This window comes from Neolamprologus multifasciatus, chromosome 11 (assembly GCF_963576455.1).
Source record: "Neolamprologus multifasciatus chromosome 11, fNeoMul1.2, whole genome shotgun sequence".
Classification (NCBI taxonomy): Eukaryota; Metazoa; Chordata; class Actinopteri; order Cichliformes; family Cichlidae; genus Neolamprologus; species Neolamprologus multifasciatus.
In genome coordinates, this window is record NC_140449.1 from 29,399,896 (window position 1) to 29,421,241 (window position 21,346).

Here is a 21,346-nt window from a genome sequence, read left to right on the forward strand (position 1 = left end):
GATTTAGTTTTTATAAGGAGCTTGGGAAGAAAAGTGTGTGGACTTAAAGATGTTTCTCCTCTCATCCAAGAAGCTTCTTCAGTTCTAAGAGCAATTGGTGGATTGTCCCAGATTTTAAGCCCTATGGAAGTGTCCCCAAGAGGGTCATGGATCCCCAGTTGATCCTCTACCTAATCACACGAGCCAAGGTGTGAAAACGGGTGTCAAGGTTTCAGTTGAACCCATTGTGAAGCCTAGTCTCACCCTATCATGTGATTTACTCAGTAAATTAGAGGATCAATATCAATAAGGGGTCTATGACCCTTTTGGGGCACTCCCATAGGGCTTAAAATCTGGGATTCTCCACCAATTGTTCTTAGAACTGAAGAAACTTCTCAGATGAGAGGTGAAACGTCTTCAAGGAAACTTAAAGTAGAACAGCGCTTTTCTTTCCAAGCTCCTTAAATTACAATGACCTGGATGACTGAGAACCTTCAAACATGCAGTTTTTATGTTATCAGTTACTTTCATGATGTTTTCTGTGTTTGTGTTGATGATACAGTTGTAAGGGAAAAATAACAGGGGGTGACAGCCACCTGAGAATTGCATCGTGTTTCCTTCTTAGTCACTGAACTCTTATGACCTGTGGCAGAAGTAGCTTTTGCCCTGCATTCTGTTTTCAGAAGCATCGTGACTTGGCTCCAAGGCGTCTCTTTCCATTGACTTCTTGTATTTTGGGGTCAAAATGTGACATGTCTGAACTTGTTTAACCCGAATGTTCCAAGGTGTGATGATGTTATCACTGGTGGGTGGAGGTCAGGTGGTCAGTGTTGGTTACAGGTTGTTGGCTCCCCCACCCTGCCGTTACCTTTTTTTGGGAAACTGCATGTTTGCCGCTGTTTTTCTTTTATTGAGGTCTGCAGCTTTTAATATTCCTCACAACAATCTCTGGAGCTCAATGTTTAAAAGCCACTGACTCCAGATGAATGGAGGTTATTGTGTTTATCAAAAAAAACATAGTCATCCATTTATGTGGTCATTTTTGAGAACCTCAGTGCTGAACATAATTCATATGACTTACTACCATTTCACCACTTAAAATATGGGATCATGCGTCTTTGTATCACATGAATTTTTTTTCCATGATTCTTCTTGCTGAAAGGATGAGTGCTTTGAAACACGTGTCTCTTTTGTCAGCAGGATTTATACATCAACTTTTCTTGTTTCAGCACTTGGTCAGCAAAAAGATTCAACACAGACCCTTTGCAAAGGAATCTCCGGTGTCTGAGATTTAAATTTACTTCTCAAGCAAACCCACAGATTTTCAGTTGGACTAGCAAATATTATTGCTGCAAAGGAAGCAAAAATGAGTCATACTTTAATGTCATGAGCTAAGCTTGACTGACGCATCATTCATTCCTTAGTGGTCCCAGTCATATGGCACAATAGGGCAGTCTGGGCAGAAGGCTTAGCACAAGAGCTACATGTAAGCTTCCTGGTAGATTTCTAGTACCATATTTGTGTAGTTTACTTAGAATTTTAAGTATGGAAGTTATTTCTCACTTATATTATGTTTTACAAAGTTCCTTGTCTCAATAGTATCAGCTGGTTTATGACTGTGGCAGTCTGGATAGTTCAGTTTTTCACTAGTAGGCATACTCATAGATACTTTTTTTTGCCAATTGTTAAGAAGGAAATCCATACATTCTTTGTCATCTATTTGTTTTTGGTGTGGTGGTGTGGGAGCTAGCCTTTTCAGTTGATAATTCTAGAATGTGAATGGTTTTCTGCCACTCTGTGTTAACCCTCCTGAAGACTGTCGGCCTGTCAGGACTGTGATCTGCCTTTTGCCCAATGGTAACTGTGATAGGCTCTAGCCCAACCACTAACTTGACTTTGATAAGTGGAAATTGCTTAATGGGTTCTAACTGATAATGAAATCATGGTGTTCAAAATGAAGTGTATTTAGCTAGGCTATAACGAATAACGTTGCTTTTATTTGTTTTCTTAACCTTTCCCAAGAAGATTTGGAGACTACCAAATTCAGTGTTGCCTATTTTTAATTTATTTATTTTTAATCTGCTGTGTAACTTCTGATAGGAACAAAAAGGAATTGTAGATGTTGTCCAATATTCTGTACTATAGACAGTAAATTTTCTCTTTACACGGTTTCTTTTGCATATCTGTAGCAGGAATTAATTCATTGCAATGTCCTCCAGAGATCGGAGTTGTGCATTACCTAACAGTAACGTTTTTATTTGAACGCACCCATGGGGAAAGGTTGAAATATATGATGCTAGAGTATCAAGTAGTCTATCGTATGTGCTAAATTACCACTGGTTGTGACTACAGTTCTAGCTAAGTCACTATATGTTGGTAGCCCAATGCCTCTCTTAACACCACAGCATCTTAAACTAGCCCTACTGCAACAGGACGGGTTTGAAAACAGAAGTGTTATGCCTTCATTCCTTTGCAACATTAGATATGTTTACTAGTAAGAGTACTGTAATATGATTCCACACATTTTTCTGAAACCTTATATTGTCCACTTATATTACCCACTATATAACTTATCCTTAAAGACTAACAACTGAGATAATTCTGAGGTTAGGGTGTGTTAGATTGCTTAGAGTGACTGTTTTTAAGCAAAGATAAAGTGTAAGTAATAGAAGTTTCTTTACCAAAGAGTCGTTCATTTTCTCAGTTCACCTGTAATTTAACTTAAAGACAAGAGGGTATGTTTGAAGTTTCAGTGAAAAGATGCATGCAACTTGTGTACTGGAGTAAGCTGAACTTTGCAGCTAAAATATGGGGCAATCAAAGTCAAAATAAGCAGGAATCATTACAATGACTTCATGTTGGTACTATTAGTTTCACTTCATTAGCGCCCTGTAAAATCCATGACTGAATTAAAGTCTTTTTGAATGATCACGCATAGTATCTTATTATCCCATCAGAACACTTTGCTCCCAGACTACAGGCTTACTTGCGGTTTCTGGAGTTTACAAAAGTAGAATGGGAGGCAGAGCCTTCAGCTATCAGGCGCTTCTGCTCTGGAACCAACCCCCAATTTGTATTCAGGAGTTGGACACCCTCTCTACTTTTAACCTTAAAGTTGTGGAGTTTTTTGTTTTCGTTTTAAATAAAGTTTATAGTTGGGTCTGAGTTCAGTATATTCTACATTTATTTCTTACCTGTTTGTGTTTTAGGGTGATTACAGAACAACATGGGGGTTAAATAACTTAGTAGTTGCAGCATATAAAATAGTTGGGTAGAGTCCAAGTTCTGTTAAATGTTTTACTTAGAGAATTAAATTACTGTTTTCAGTGCATAGTTCCCCAGTTACATGCCTCAGAGAATACCTACGCACTTACAAAAACTATAATTAGGGGCTTTTGCTGTAGGCTTTGCCATTGTTATGTCTCAAGGACTTTCTGTGAATTTGGGTCAGGTCTAAAGTCTTTCATCCTCCCCCATACATGACGATACGAGGGATTACTTCACAGACAAAATACAAGCTCAGCTGATAACCAAAGACAAAAAGAGAGGTCTGCTAGCTCGAGCCTGTCGCCTTCACGTTACCAGAAAAAAGCCGCTTGGTAAAGTGTTGATCCCTGTGTTGGTAGGTTGTCATTTCATAAAGACAAAGAAAAGATTGGTCATTGTGTTGTGGAAAACACAATTTAAAAACATAATCCACTTAAATTCTGCCATGAATGCTTATCAAATTGATTTAAGAATTTATATATATATATATATATATATATAATGCACATTCCTCCAATGCCTTAATCCAGTTTTACTATACAAATCCTACGAATTCAATCAAAGTCCAAACCAGAAAAGAGGTTTAGCTGAAGATCAGATGTGTTCATAAACAACAACGTGAACTGTATGAAGTTTTTTCTAATCAGAACTGAGTGGGGGATATTTTCCCAATTATTACAAAATTCCATAAGAGTACAACCAGCATTAACCTGACCAAACTGATGCATATCATCTCATTCTTTGCAACAGATTCTCATCAATGTTCCAAACTTTTAATTCATCAGACGTCCGCAATGTTATAACAGGTGACGCACAAACACTTACTGTAGTTTACTTTGACTCATGAAACGTGTAATAATCCACAGCTGAAGATAGTCCCCAGCAAATCTATTGTTTACTGCAGTATAAAAGCTTATTAAGCCAAGTGTGGTTACACTGTTGCTAAGTCTTTTTTGACATCACCCGTGGTCTTGTTTGTCTGTGAACATTTGTGGTCAGTTGAGAGCACTTATGGAGGCATTGCTTACGTACCTTGGTAGCAGACTTGAGGACACTTGATCTGTGTCCATCCAGCTCCTTACTGCCGTTGGTCATGAATGTCAACTTTAGCTAGACTGTACAAGACTGGTTTAGGCTAAGCTTCTATACTGCACACAACAACAGAGTGTGGCCAGCTACATTGTGTACACAAACATATGAACATATGGTTGATGCTTTACTGCATCATTGCAAAGCTGAAAATGTTAAGGCCAGCTCAACTTTAATTTGCTGCATGTCACGCCTGCAATACAGTGGCCAGTGCCAGGCACCAGGTTGCTTGTACTGGTTTTGCAACTCAAAATTACTTTATCACTCACGTCTGTCCAAGCAACGAGAATACAGTGTTATATTTGCTACACTTCATTTGAATGGCCAAATGTAGCTGGGAAGGTGTTGGCTTAAATCTTTCTTAAGAATGCTTTGCTAAATAAGGTAGAAACTTATCAAGATAGAAATCTGATAGATGGGGTAAGCATGGCATCAAACGGAAATTACTGCGTGGGTGGTGTGATCATAATACTAAGCAAATGTAAGCCAATAACAATGGAAATATGTCAATACCACCACTGACTTGCTGCTAAAGATTGGTCTTTACTTTATTATACACTTTCACCAAAAAAAGAGGAGATATTTTTTAGAAAGACACATTTTTCAAAAAGAATTGTGAATAATTTCTTTATCAGGAAGTTGTGGTAATTCATGTGTTACCACAAGCAAACCTTAAGATTGCAATGAAGGTCTAAAGTCTGAATATAAAGCAAGTTGATTATGTTTACCAGGTTAACATTTAAGCTTTTCTGTGTTTTAAAAGCACTTCATAAAACCAAGGACACAGGACCTGGCCTGACCATGATTGATTTCATTGCGTACCTAATGAACAGTAATGGAGAAAGAAAAGCATTGAAAACTCAGGCGATATCAGGTATACACCAGCGCGAAATGTGCATATACACATGCCACTTGTTTGCCATGGGCTATATTATATGTCATCTGATCGTGGTGTTTGTGCAGACGCTGTTTGCAGTTCTATATTTGTTTGCTTCAACAATGAGCTCAGCCTCGAATGAAAAGGCATACATTTAGGAAATGTGCCTCTTTAATGAGAAGGGCAACATTTTCACGTGTGATGTTTAACCCAACACAATCTACAACCTTGAAAACAGCACCCTGGAATATACAGAAGAACTTTGGTTAGACTAATAAGGCAGAATGTTCATAGCAAAAATAATATTAACTATAGGTTTGAAAGGAAAGTTATAATCCATGTTTGGTAGATGGTTGACATACACAACATTCACCTTGTCCAAGAGAGGCTGCTGCCACAATAAAATGTAAGAGACACTTCACTTGGTTACACCATGTTTGTTTATCCAGGTTGGAGTTCTCGTTGTCTTTAGTACTGCGTTCTTCGTGGCATAGATTTAACAAAGTGCTCGAAACAATCCTCAGAGATCTTTTCCCATATTTGCACGATAACATCACGTCATTGCTGCAGATCTGTCGGCTGCACATCTGTGTTACAATACTTCCATTCCACCACATTCCACAGATACTCTGTCTGACTGAAATCTGATCAGTGTGGAGGCCATTTGAGTACAATAACCTCATTTAAGGAGCAAGTCTTGTATAATTTGAGCTTTGTGACCTGGTACATGACAATGCTGAAATTAGCCATCAGAAGATGGCTGCTTTGACTGTGGTCATAAAGTCATAGACATGGTCAGAGGTAGCCGATGGTGTGTAAATGATGTAGTTTTGTGCCAAGAAAATATCTTCTGTGGTCTAATTTTGGTGAACTGTGAAAATTCTTGCCATTCTCCTCTCACATCAACGAGGCATTTTTGCTGAGAGAGCTGCTGCTCACTAGAGATGTTTGTGTGGGAGAATCCCACCATCACTTAAGTCGTCTTTCTTCCCCATTCTGATGCTCAGTCTGTAATTTAGCAGTTGGTCTTGATTATGTCACCTACCTGAATGCACCGGGTGGCTAATTAAATTCTTCCAATAACAAGAATCTCAAAAGCTATACCTAATGTCATGGCGTCTGTGTGCATGTCATAACCTATTTATCCAAGCAACCAATAAGAAACTGTAAAGCATGCTTTCTATCTAACAATAGGATTTGAACAATACATGTTTAAGGCTGTTTAGTCTTTTAAAATGGGAAGACAAAGCTAACCAGGTTCTAATACCAACTCAATTCAATTCAGTTTTATTCATATAGCACCAAATCACAGTAACAGTCAGCTCAAGTTCAATATTCATTGTACAAGCACATGTTTTTAAAAATGATCAGGCCCCATCTTATCTTAAAGACCTCATTGTTCCCCAATAGAGCACGATGCTCTCAGACTGTGGGCTTACTTGTGGTTCCTAAGATATTTAAAAGTAGAATGGAGGGCAAATGCTTCAGCTTTCAGCTTCCAGTTTGGATTTGGACAAACTGGAAGCTGGCTGGACATGCACTCTCTGCACTTTTAAGCTGAAGCTTAAAACTTTCCTTTTTGATGAAACACATAGTCGGGGCTGGATCAGGTGATTCTGAATCATCCGTTTGTTATACTGCATTAGGCCTAGGGTGTTGCGGGCTTCCCATGATGTGTTCCTTCTTCACTTCCTACTTTTTTTTCTCTCTCCCGTGTGTTTATATCCCACTCTGGATTTAATTGGTTATTATGATCTCTGCCTCTTTTACATAGTGTGTCTTTTGTTCTGTTTCCCCCTAGTTATCCGGCAGATGGTTGCCACTCTCTGAACTTGGTGCTGCCTGAAGTTTCTTCCTGTTAAAAGGGAGTTTTTTCTTTCTACTCAAATCACCAAGTGCTTGCTCATAGGGGGGGTCGTCTGATAGTTGCGGTTTTCTCTATTTTGTTGAAGGTTATTTACCTTACAATATAAAATGCCTTGAGGTAACTGTTGTTGTGATGTCGTGCTATATAAATAAAATTGAAATTGATTAACAAAAAGGAGTTCAAAAGCCTGGAGTGTCTTATGCAGAATATAAACTTGGTCACAACCGTGACAGAGGAAACCAAATATATTTACTTGAAAGCACTTGTCAGAAATAGGTTGTAAACAACATCCTCCTACTCATCTCTGTATGTGAGCAGAGATGACGGACCCTATTCGTCACTCCTCCGTCACCACCTTCACTATACAGTGATGAACCTCCTTCATTCACCTTGTTTACCTAATTTGTTTCTTAATCAGAAATGGACAGTTCACAACCTGAACAAACATTTTCATTAGACATGTCACAAAACTGTGCAGTTATCCCATACCTGCTGACTGGAAGCAGATCGCTCTGATAAAACTGGGGTAAACTGTATAACCTCTGTGTGTGACCTCTGCCGCGTGACTTCTGTAAGAACAGTATGCTTCTGAGTGCATTTGATCTCAAATGTGCTGTGTGCAGACTTTTGTGTTTCTATGAATGTATTCCACACTTGCTCTGTCACGATTTGTGACCATTATAGCTGACATGGATCGTGTGAGAAAATGCCTTTTTCTTAGATAAAATAATTCTCGTGAGAACACTGTACCCACATAGTACCAACAAAACAATAAAATCTCAATGTGATGTAATGTGTTTTCATTTCGTAACATTTCCCAAACAATCCTACAATTATTATCGTTGAACAGGGCCGTTCCCTTTAGTGACGTCAGCTCTTTCTGTAGTAGTAGCAACACCAGCTGAGTGTGGGAACTGTTTACACCAGGACAACTGAATGTGTTTTCAGTAAGCTTTTTGTTGTTGATTATTGACTGGAAGGAAAAGGAGAATATTTTCTTTTTCTCTTTCATGGATGGGATTAATCAGGTGAGAAAGTCCCAGAGAGCATCCAAGAAAAACATTCAGGTTAGGCTTACTGTAGGACTTGGGGAAAATAGGTGTTAGCTGACACTGCATCAGATTCTGGCAATGAAACCTGATAGGCGTGAGACAAGGAAGAAGTGCACAGTCTCATGGGAAGACATGGCGCAACGAGCAATGATTAACACAAATGGTGTTCCCAAGCTTAATGACGGCACGTGCACGTGGAGAGGACATGTGCGCAAGGTCAAGGAGAAACACGCTTGATGTTTGTCCTCACGTCCAGTTACATGAGAAAAATACACAAACTTTATTAAACATACATCATGCATACGCGTAATATTTGATATGCTGACGTGAACAGATTATGTTTCTTATCAACTTTGTGATCCTTCATCTTGTAGTGCCTAAATGTGCATTTTGTTTGTGGTCTAGTTAACATGTCTCCAGAGGCATGTTAACCTCAAATGCAGATTTGTGCCAGGTCAAAATTTCATTTTTCCTCCAGTACTTTTGTCTATAATTGATTACCTATGCAACTAATAGCATTTTTTTTTTTTTGCTAGTGTCAGTGTTAGTACTAAATGGTTCAATACAAAGTTAAATGAAGATTATCAAAGAGTATCAACCATTAGTAGTTATGTCAAATGGAGTTTGCTATCCTGACATAAAGCTGTAGCACCATGCTAGTTTGTTCTATCTACTTTTTTCACCTTTGATTGTGATGTAGCTTGTAAGTCTCTGCATTAAGTTTATTTGGCATACTATGATGAATAATCACAGGTCTGTGTGCCCTGGAATTAGACCCCGAGAAGCTAATGTGGTCATACGCAGACTGCATGAAGTGCACGTGAGCTGTGTTGCTTTAGTTTAGTAATCCAAGGCATTTTCCAGTTTCAGTATGAGCACTCAGACATTCCCTTTTTAGTCCAGAAAAACAAGAGCTTAGTCCAAAGGAATTCAAAGAGCCCTTCAGTGAACCTCGAACAGGCTCCTCAGTTTACAGAAAGAGAGGAACAGTTATGTTTTCCTGTGTAAGGTTTGCACCCCGCCTTGTCTGGAAGAATCATTCTTTCTGGTTCACAGCTATCTGATAGTCTTTTGTGCAGTAAAAGGAACAGAAACACAGCTAGCCTCTTAATAAAATCACAGAACATACCTAAATGTAGACTACATGGCTTTAATCTGCTAAAACACCAGGAAATCTGTTACTAAAATTATAGAAAGCATTTGTTTTCTCACCGCTAACCAACATATGTGCAGAAATCTCATCTTTGTTGTCTGGAGGAACATTTCTTTCCTCCAGCCTTGGCTGTTCTTTTTTTTTTTGTGGCTTTATGGGAAGCACACTTCAAAAATCCATCCTTAGCCTCAAGCATATGGCATGCACCTCAGGCTGATGGTGTGCAATGCACCCAATTTAAGACCTTTCTATACTTGCCTGCCTGAACAGATTTGGTCTCCATGTGCTATGATGCTTTCATAAGACTTGGTCATGGTTTCATGTCATATCCCAAAAGACATGTTTTTCTGTGCTTTAGCAGCCCACGCAGAAAAATTCTTCTGCTACCTAAAAAATAAAAAAATTATCTGACACCTTCGGTGTTTTGAGTGAAATACTGGCAGACTTTTACATCCCACTCGCATATCTGACTTAATTAAAGGTCCTGACACTGGAGTCTGTGGACTGGGGAAGTACATGTCTGTTTACCAAATGTGAGGTAGCTTTGGCACACTCTCCACATTCTTGAGCTGCACGCCCACGCTCAAAGACTGATTCAGTTTCACAGTGCAGCTGTATAAAGTGAGTCTCCTGCACAAGTTTCAGTCTTTTGCCTTTGGTGATAAGGGCAGCTGTTAACAAGAGATTCTACACAAATCCACAACAAATCAATCGCTTTTAATACTGGAGACGGTGAAAAATAAGGAAACTTTAGTTTTAGTTTCGTCACAGAAGTTTGTGTGAACATAGCTTCCAGCAGCAGTCACAAGATTCGTGAAACTTAGTTTAGGAATTCTAGTCACATGTCAGTAGATCCAAGAAAGTTTGTGCAAACATTATGCATATTACATATACAAATAGCACAGATTCTCTGTACAGCAGTAAAAAAAAACTCTAGTAGTGACCTTGTGGGATATGTGTAATGCACAATCGAGTCCACGTGAAAGTAACGTAAACATTCAGTATACTGGTGGATGGTGGCTGGCACGTGTCCTGCAAACCTCTACACCAAACCACCTTATAGCAGTTAAGATATTTTTGGCATTTAGAATATTTCAGATATGTGAAACTCAGGTCACTCGTAGAAACGAATTCCTGACAAAAGTCCATCAGAAGGCAGCCAGTGACTAAGCTGCCTCAAACTGGTTTTGCTGGAGTTTTCTTCCTACTGTTGCCAAATACTTGCTCAAAGTTGGTTGTTTGTTTACTGGGTTTTCTCTGTATTATTGTACGGTCTCTACCTTGAAGCGTCTGCTGTTGTGATTTGGCACTATAAAATGTAATTGAACTGAAGGGCTGAAGAGCAAGAAGTGATTTCTATAAGAATTAGAAAACAGTTCACAGTTGATTATGTGAACTTGACAGCATTTGTCTTGCCAGTTTTCTTCGCTGAATAATGAAGAGTTAGAACTTGCCCTTCTTTTGAGTTTTAGACTGTAAGAATATGAAAATGAATTGAAAATCATTTGAACTGAATTTGGATCTGAGCACAGTCCCTGTTCTAACTGAAACCACAGCCATCTTTAAGAGCATTATGAATGGTATGTTTTGTCTTTGTCTTAACTGGTTTTGAATGAGTCAGGTGGTTCATTTGAACTGCGCCCAACATTCTTCTGGTTAATTTACCTGGGTTAGTTTAATGCCAGTGTCCGTGAACTTTGGCCAGAATTTCTTTCCTTTCTGTGCAATGTGAACTCATCCACGACAGTCATTCAGATCCAGTCTACACAGGAAACAGATGAGCTCATTTCTCAGTTATAATGGTCGCAAACACCACGTTTCTGCTTTTTCTGAGGCTTTGCGTCTTTAGTTTCTGTTTTCCTAACCACGGACTACACAAACTGGAATTTAACTTATCTCACAGATGGTCTTCCTTGTTCCTCATTGGACTCTGAAACAAATGAATGGAACTTCCTGTTATTGTTAATTGTTAATATTACTGTGGAATTTCTTGCTTCCTGTTCAGCTGACTGATCAGCTGACTTTCTAAGTGCTTGGTACTGTAAACTTTGAACCCACTTTAAGTGCTGACATCATTATTCCACGTTCTCTTTTATGTCAACTATAAACGGTTAAAACCAGGATGTCATGTACAGTATGCAAGTCTTTAACGAGGCTGTCCTCCAAAGTGGCTGTTTAGTCTAGCTCTAAGGGTTTTTTTTTCTTTTGTTTGCTTCCTCCTAAAGCAAATTTACCTACTGGAAAGCCAACTCACAAGAACAGGCTTGTCTTTGGCAAAGACCTATATCTGTAAATGCCTTTCAAGTCACCCTTTCATTCTTTCTCTTTCATCTTTTTACTGTACAGTTTTATTGCTCCGTGTCCCTTCGTTGTTGTATTTTAACATTTCCTGAACACTAAATCTGCTGCGAACCTTTAACACAAAGTATGAGTGAAGAGACGTTTGTTGCTGTTTGTGGGATAAGTGTGAGGAATGAAAGGAATGACGATCAGCCCATATCCTGGCGTCACTCCAGAGTAAGAGGGATACAAATTTCTGAGAACATCGTGTACTAATACAACCTGCGTGCATGAGGGTGTGTAACAGGGAACTAGTGATGACTAGATTTCCAGGTGCTAGTTTGAAGGTTATTTGAACTGTGGATGGTTAAACAGGAATATCAAGAGCTTTTATTTTTGCCACGATTCACTAAAGCTTTTCAGGGCTGGCCTTTGTCTCTGCTTTGAATAGCAAGGTAGACTTTAAAGTACTGCCCTGAAAAAGGAAAAATGAAAGCGGCTCATAACACAGCTGCTAGTCCAATTGCAGTTACTGTCTCTCAAGTCAAGAACCAACCTGCTGTCCTGATTCAGTTTTTCCAGTTTTCCTTTTGTTTTGGGTACACAGGACAGTGTGGGTGTGTGTGTCGGTAACAGATGGTTTACTTCAGGGTTACAGTTAATAGTATTCCCACGCAGTTCCCTGGTTCAGGAAACTTATAGGCAGAAGCAAGTCATCACTTTTGGTATAAACAATCTCAGCTGACTGAAGGCAAACAGCAGCTTGGAGATGGCAAACACCCAGTGCAAATAAAACACCACAGTGTTTCAGGCGGTATGTCTATCTAGGTCTAGCTTCTGTTTTGACAGTCAAGAAGGGCTGTTCCTTGTTTATGAGGAAAAATGCAATGGGCTTCTATAATAAAATTATTTATTATAGAAACAGGGACAGGGATAGTGCCATGCTGAAATGAGATTTGATCTATTTCACTCTATTATTTTGGGGCAATCTGGGTGCAACAGACTCATATTGTGACCCATGACACATTTCTTTCATGTTAATATAAAAAAAAGTTAGGCATAAAACAATAGACTTGATCAGTGTTATGTCATCCATTACTGTGTAGACTATGCCTTGAGTAGAGCTGTCAAGCTGGTAATTTCTATGCAAACATCACAAATGATGAGTGGATTTAGCAACCCATTAGTTAGCAGGTTGCTACAATCTTATCAGTTTTACTAAGGCCTTTACACACCATCCATCCATTCTCTTCCACTTATCCTTGTCAGGGTCACGAGGGAGCTGGAGCCTATCTAGGCTACCATAGAGCGAGAGGCAGGGTACATCCCGGACAGGTCACCAGGATGTTGCAGGGCTAACACATAGTCAACTATTCGCACTCACATTCACACCTATGAGCAATTTAGAATTACCAAATAACCTAACCTCACTAACTGTGGAAGGAAGCCAGAGTACCTGAAGAGAACCTACACAGAAAGATCCTGGCCAGGACCTTCTTGGTGTGAGGCAACAGTGCTAACCACTGTGCAGATTTGTTTGTATGTGAATAACAATTCTGACCAATCAGACCTGCACATTTCACAAAAAGCATGCTTGTAGCTCAAATCGTGTAACTCTAATTATAAACAATAACATAGATAAAATAATACTAATTTACTTCAGACACACAGGCAGATGTTGCTCCAGGTCAGTCGGATCTCTGAAATTATTTGTCTACCTCCTCAGATGTGGTCCCAAGTCTGCCAAAAAGAGTTCAAACTGTCCCTCTAACATCCTGAAGTGCATATGAAGCACTTTTTTTCTTAGCAATGCACTTGTCGTGTAAAAACCTTTTAATGTGATCATAATTTACAAAATGAACAGCGTGCTGTATTCAGCAAGACTTTAAACGAGTAACTGAAATCGTAACCTTATTAGAAAAAGACACACAGAGGTCATATGGCAGTTGAAAAGAAGATTATGAGAATTTTAATCTTGTATAGAAATTATTTTTGTGAGGAGTCACCCCCCTGTTGGTTCAGGTTTAAAGCGCTTACCTTACACATTTGTTACACTTTTCAGTTGCAGAGGACATGTCTATTATGTATTGAATATACAGGCCGTGGTTAGTGTGGGAGATTTGTCATTTCTCGTTACCTGGCCAGTATTTAGGTGTATTTTGCTCTTTAGCAACCTCAAAGGAAATATGTTTGTTCTCTATACATGTTCCTCTGTAGTGATCTGCTTTTTAGATGAATAGCGTGTGTGAAATTTCCAGCTTTTGCATTAAATGGCAGCCTCCACCCTGTTGAGGTTAAACTCTAACTGTCGGTGATGTGTACCAATCTCAACCTAGTTTGACAGCTGAACACTGACATGAAAGGTGTCAGACTTGGAGGGTTGTTCGCCTACACTCTAACTTAGCCGGGGACAACATTTACATCACTGCTGACGTGGCTGTGTGCTACACTTAATAACTGCTTTTGGGAAACTGCATCTTCAGTGGTGACTTCAGCCTATACCAGTGGGTGTAACTTAACACTCTGACATGTCACATAATTACTTATTTGCTATATGTTGTCTAACTGTGCCCAGGAGAGAAACCTTTCATTTCATAATGTTCCCTGTTGATCAACATTTAAGGCAGGTTTGGTCATACAGCAAAATGGGTGAAAGGATGTAAGGCATCAATTACTTATTTTATCCACGAAGAAAGTAGTTTGTTACACTATTAAGTACTTTTACTTTTCTAGGGTAGATAAAGTGATTAGACTTTTGAAAAAGGTTAAAAGCTGTCTATAAATCTGAAGGTTAATCAGTTTGTTAATCCCTGACTCAAAGTGTGCTTGGAGGTTGAGCAAGATACTGAACCCCAAATTTCCCCCAGTGCATCAATCAGATTGTGAGTGTGTGTGGCTTCTAGTAAAAAGTGCTTTAAGTGCTCAGTTGCAGTTTTGCTGAAGGCCACAGTTCACTGAAGTTAACAGAGTAACATCAGCAAAAAAGAACCGATGCAACTCTTAGTTCACGATAATGGCTCCGGCTGAGCAGAGATTCTTGTCAAATAAAAAAAGTTCAAATCAAACCCGGTGACAAGGGTAACCCTGCCTGAGGCCCACACCAACTGAGAATTTGCGTAACTGCCTGATTTGAATATGGACGCATGGGGTTATGGAGGGAGCTCATGTGAACACTCATGCATGACACCTTCATCCATCATTAACTCATACAAAAAAGACCCAACAGGACCCAGTTAATATCTTTCTAAACCAGGGGTGGGGAACTCCAGGCCTCAAGGGCCGGTATCCTGCAGGTTTTAGATGTCACCCTGGGTCAACACACTTGAATCAAATGATTAGTTCATTACCAACCCTCTGGAGAACTTCAAGACATGTTGACGAAGTAATTTAGCCATTTAAATCAGCTGTGTTGGATCAAAGATACATCTAAAATCTGCAGGACACCAGCACTCGAGGCCTGGAGTTGGCTACCCCTTTTTTTTAAACCTTCCCTTACCTCTAATTTTGTGTTGCAGTGAACATGAGCAGACAACCTGCCACAAGAAGGTTGTTCAGCATTACAACCTTTAAAAGAAAAATTGGCAAATGACAAAAAATGGTGCACTTTTGAAGAAAACAAACAAATCTTCATGCTCACTCTTGACAAGCTAATGGTTACGGTATGAAACGATGTCTTTGAGGCTAGTGAACTATTAAAGATGTTTCTGCACAAAACGCTTGGGTGGAGCACATCGCTGGTTAGCGGCCCGGATCAGCTGTTTGGTTTTTTTTTTGGTTTTTTTTTTGTTTTTGTTTTTGGTGAAGAGGAAAGTACCTAAATGCTTGCGTCAGTTAGAGAAACCTGTGAAGAGAAAACTGCAACTAGTACAAATTTGTTGACCTATTCTGCTCTTGTTTCACTGTTAAATTTGACTGAATGCAACTGAGAATGCTGCAGCTGTGGCCTCAAAGCCTTAGCTGTGTCAGGGCTTGTTATTATAAGAGGTGTGTCTCTTCCTGTAACTCAATATAAATTGAATAAAGAGAGGAAAAGGGTGCTTAGAAAAGTTCAGATTATAGTTATGAAAGGCTTTAAAAAGCATCATTGTTTTCATGTGTTTTGTCTCCATCACTTCTGCCCTGTACTCATTGCTGTGGAGACGCCAAAGCAGACTTCTCAGAAGATCTTAGAACAAGTTATGCAATACTTCCTCGAACTTACTGGCAGTGAAGTCTGTAAAAAAATTTGTCTCACACAACTGATTTCTTCCTGTGTATCACTAAATTTACCCCCTTTATTAACAAGCCCCCCAATCATACTTATTCACTAGAGTCCCAAACCCGCTTACGTTTTCCTACACTTTCTTAATCTGTGAAAATGTAAATTTAGAATGGTAAATGGTAAATGGCCTGTATTTGTATAGCGCTTTTACTAGTCCCGCCTAGGGACCCCAAAGCGCTTTACACGTCCAGTCATCCACCCATTCACTCTCACATTCACACACTGGTGGAGGCAAGCTACAGTTGTAGCCACAGCTGCCCTGGGGCAGACTGACAGAAGCGAGGCTGCCATATCGCGCCATCGGCCCTTCTGGCCAACACCAGTAGGCGGTAGGTGAAGTGTCTTGCCCAAGGACACAACGACCGAGACTGTCCGAGCCGGGGCTCGAACCGGCAACCTTCCGATTACAAGGCGAACTCCCAACTCTTGAGCCACGATCGCCCCAGAACTAGTTTATTAGCAAAATTTACTTGAATAAAGTAAAAGGATGTACAATTTTGATAAAGGAAGCTTTGAGCTTCAAACAAATATTATTAATATTCAGTCAATCAAATGGTGAGGATGTCCTGTTTTAGTTTTTAGCATTTTGTCTTAATACTGTAATTTAACGTGGCACATCATATCACAAAACATCACCACATCTGTAAATGAAATGTAATCTAAGTTTTTTTTTTTGGTAACTTGTATTTTCACGTAAAACGATTACATCTCCTTTTAAGGACACGTACACATAAACCTTGTCAACATGAAAACTCATGATTAATATTTAGCTTTGTTGCAGGCTGTCTTTAAACTGTGTGTCAGTGCAGCTGTTTCCATAGAAGAGCCCAACAGCTGAGAGAGGATCAAGGCTCCAAAAAGCCAGATGACAACATGCACTTTAAATAAAAGGCTCACATCATTTGTAATTAGGATTGCACAACAAGTTAAAGACCACTTTAGTGAATTATTGCCTGTGGCCTCATAGCCCTTTAAACTATATTTAAGGGTTTTGCTGAGTATATCTTTTTTTGGCTTACACTTTGTGCACACAGCAAATAACAGTCTGGTTTTAGAGCCACGTCACGTGTATGTTGCTCCGGGGAACTTGAGTAGAAGCTGGTGCACATTAGAAACGGGGAGGAATTTCAGATGAACTAAATTAGGGTAATAGCTAGAGGTGAGAATCACCATACATCCCACGATACGATATTATCACAATACTTAACGCACGATACGATATTATTGCAATTTTTTAAAATATTTTGCGATATTCAGATTCTGTACATAAAGGTAAACTTTATCAATATTCATTTTATCTAATATCAAAGTCTCACACTCAGTCTTTCTCTCATTTCAGTTTTATTGTTGACAAACTGAACGGTTTGTATTACAGTCTAGTCCAACTTAACTGAACGCAACCATCTGGTACAATTATAGCTATTCTGAACTATGCAATTTATGAAAAGTATGCAGCCCATTCAGCAACTGAAGAATTTGAAAGTAAATTAAAACAAAATAGAATTTTACATTAAATAAAAAAAGTTTTAAACTTAATTAAAATAAAGCATGTCTTAAATTAAAATAAGTAAACTGTCATGTTTATTGCTGCCAAAAAAAAGTTAAACACATTTGGACAGTGAAGGAATGTCAGGATTCTTGCTCAGAAAAAGGATCAACATGCTCTGAAGTCAGAGCACAAAAACTTTTTTTGTAACAAAATATCGATTTCTGCTGTCCCTGTATCGTTACATTATTAGCAAACAAAATATCACCATACTACACAGTATCGATTTTTTCCCCCACCCCTAGTAATAGCTTAGTATAAATCACGTTCGTCATGTCTGAAGTGCATTTATGTAGCACAGGCTACCCTAGCGTCTCGGTTTAACTGTACTTGGGGATTATTTTGAGTATCACGTCCACATCAGTATGCTCACAATTACAGTAACATTTAGAGTCCCATTGAATAATTTTATCGGCAGATAATAGGTATTAGCCAGTCTGCATCATCATTTATAATGGCCAAAGTATAAAAATTGAAAAGTAACACAAATGGAAAAAAAACACCCTTCAACTATGTCATTAGTGCTTATGTTGCATAGTTTGTCTGCTGTAAGCCACTCCGCAATTTCCTGTTTCGTTTGTCTGAAAGAAACAAATGTTGCCCAGTGCACATACAAAACCGTAAATGTGAACTTTATGGTATCATCAGTGAAATAAATCACTGGTTCCCCAAGAATGAGAGATGTCTTGAAGTGTGTTAGATACTAGGTCAGTTAGGGCTGTGCGATATGACCAAAATCTCATATCCCGATATAAAACATCTATCGTCCGATAACGATATAAATCACAAAAAATGTAATATTTTCTGTAAATTCTGTGAATCTCGGGTAGGTGAAGTGTTTCCATCTGGGCGTCGTGTACCTGGAGTCGAGTGTTTTAACCGATGCATGAAACTACACATTTTTAGACATAGGTTGTAACGGCCGCCGTTTTCTTTGAGTATTTATTACACGGTGTGCTGCGGGGAAAAGCCTGTTCTAACGTTTGAGTCTAAGGTTTATTTTTTTAGCACCTGACTACTCTTTTTTTTTTTGCTTCTCATCCGTCAATACTCTGCATACTTTTTCACGTGATTCCATTTATTTTGAAAAGTCTCAACAGGATCTTAAGCTTTATTGTGAAAGGTTTATGTGGAAACTAAACAAGCGGACATGCGATGGTTTTACCGTCGTTGTTGCTAACGACAATCCGTAAAAACAGGCGATTGTCCCTCCATAGTGTGGTTATATTAAATATAAGAGAAAGAGAGAACTTTAAGAAATTAATATAGCCACTACAGTGACCATCAAAATGATGAAAAAAAATTGCCGTAAACAGTTTATTTTGCGACACCAGGAAACAAACGATAGACGTTTTTATATCGTCATCCGATATATATCGTTATATCGAACAGCCCTAAGGTCAGTTGTAGACCACTATAACGCCATAATCAATGGTTATGTTGGTTTATGGTTGCTCAAAATCTGTCATGTTTCTCTTATTAAGCTTATTAAGCAGGTTTCTTGTATCATGTGGCTGTTTTGAGTGAAACTTGCATGATGTAGTTACAGCATTTTAAAACTATGAAATCATCTGTAGATATTATATTTTCGTATTTCTGAAATCAGTGCGACCTCTTGTACTTTGACAGCCAACCTTACCTCATGCATGTTTACAGAGCAGCGGTGACCCATACAGCCTACATGCGCTCGTAACATACGAAGCCCGTATTGGTGGTTAACAGGTTGACTTATGTCAGCCATCACCCACTCACTCAATCTGTTTCTTGCCAAAACACAGTGTCACTTGGACACTTTGTGGGATGAGTTTGTTTTTAATGACAAAGATCAGGGAATGCAAAACGTGATACACTGTACATACATCATACAGCCACTGTACACGTTTTTTTTTTTTTAAAGAGAGGCAACTACCTACTGTCCTTCATGTAGTTTTATGTGTGCTGTGTTTAATTTACTGTCGAATCATCTGTTTGCATTTGTGCTTAGAAATGTCCAATCCAGCTGTTTATCCATGACTTAATTCTTTGTACATCAGTTTTATCAGGCATGTTGTTTGGATCAATACTTACCATAATGCTGCACTTGTACCATAGTCCCATTACGGGAAGATGATTTAAAACATGATCACGCTGTGTATAATTTGGCTGCCAGACAAGAAGTGATTAAACAGTGAAGTACTCAACAGTATGTTGATTCACAGTCATGCATTTGCAGCACACCCATGCCATACAGAGAAGCTGATAAAACAGAAGTGCAGTCCCATGCTAAGTGTTGTCACAGTAAACACTTCATACCCGGATGTTTACAGCCTGAGCAGCTTGATAACTGATTGGCATGGCTATATCAAATACATTCCAGTCTTTTAAAAGGAAACCCATCTTATCAGTCTGATCTCAAGGTTGATGACTCATTTTCTTTTTTACTTTTTCAAAAATAAACCATAAAAGACATGGAGTTACACAATTCGCTTCTTACCAAAACAGCTTAAAAAATATGGAAATATATCAAAGTTATATTTTAGATTTGAAAGCTAGCAAAACGGTTCTTTTGCAATTGCACATAAAGCTCCTTAAAGGGAAAGGAACTGTAGTCTTCTGGCTGACAAACTCATGACTTACTCCAGCACCACCACTCCATCCTTCAACTGAGGATTGAGTTGACTAGCAGACTGTTCTCGCTGCTAGTGCGCCGTGACACTAACACCATAGACCACTTTGTGCATAGCTCTCTTGTGCCAGTTGTGATCTGTCAGCTCATATCAGCAAGGTTTGAAACATAGGAGGAAAGCATATTATAAATGACTGTATCAGAAGAGGAATGGTATAATAACCGCTGTTTTCTGTCTTTTGCAGTTGCTGGGATGCATCATTGTGACCTTCCACTGGAACGACAGTGTTGCCAAGATGAAAGTTCATCAGCTTAATAAACTCTACACCAACGTTTCTATCCAGCTCTGTCGCATCCTCATCCTCTGCATCTTCCATTCATTACTATCACATTACACATTGTGATTGTAGATCGACTTAACATAATGGAAACCTGCACATTTAAAACTCAAAGCCTAGCTTCTCTATCCCAGCTAGTAAACTATTAGCTAAAAAACCCAGGGTGTTTGCAGCAAACATGCACTTTATTTTATATCATTTATTTATTAATTTATATGAAGGCACTTAACTGATCTGTTTGATTTAATTATTTTTATTTTATTATTTTATAACCATGACCTCCTTGAGCCTGGTTCTGATGGAGGTTTCTTCTTGTTAAAAGGGAGTTTTTCCTTCCCCCTGTTGCCAAAGCACTTGTTCATAGGGTGGTTCACATGATTGTTGGGTTTTCTCTTTTCTTTGTATTATTCCAGGGTCTTTACCTTACAATATAAAGTGTCTTGAGGCAACTGTTGTTGTGATTTAGCGCTCTATAAATAGATACAATTAAACTGAATGAAGAACCTTTATTTTAATTGCTTCAGTTGTGAGTTACATGTTTCTTAGTTTTGTCTGTCCATTTAATAAAACTGAACAAATGTCAGTTTTGTGGCCCTGAAAATACTGAAAGCAGTATATGAAGCTCTTAACATTAAGAATCCATTAAGAATGTTTTCTAACGGGAGAATCTACTTTGTCAAAAATTGATTGCGACAGTCATGATTTGTTTTTGAGTGAACTTCTTTGTGTTCTTAGGAAAAAGAATAAAAATAAGCTTTTAGAATTTATAAACTGAAATGGAAATGCTGTTTGTTTGTTTTTGTTTTTTTTTAAATATATATATACTTTATGTATTATGTGTGCAATTTGTTGTTGTTGTTATGCCTCATTTAGTGTTCCAGTTTTTTATTCTTAACATTGTTAATGGATTATTAGTTACATTTAAATGTAATTGAATAAATTATATTTCATGGTATAAACATTAAATAGTTTTGGAAGTAAAAGCAGGTTCTTATCAGAAAGGTTTCAACATTTGGATGCTGTATTGTCCTT

The 21,346-nt window shown here is 38.6% G+C and overlaps 1 protein-coding gene across 4 annotated transcripts in view; it reads left to right on the plus strand.

The window, feature by feature from the left end:
• The window catches only part of atg5 (ATG5 autophagy related 5 homolog (S. cerevisiae)), a 445,274-nt gene extending 424,183 nt beyond the window's left edge, over window positions 1-21,091 (plus strand). For 2 of the 4 annotated variants that reach the window (XR_014876788.1, XR_014876789.1), the window contains one exon: window positions 16,979-21,091. The gene's annotated coding sequence lies outside the window, so the exon portion shown is untranslated. The remainder of the gene's footprint in view (window positions 1-16,978) is intronic. The other 2 variants (XR_014876791.1, XR_014876790.1) reach the window with 2 other exon arrangements.
• The last annotated feature ends 255 nt before the right edge of the window (window positions 21,092-21,346 follow it).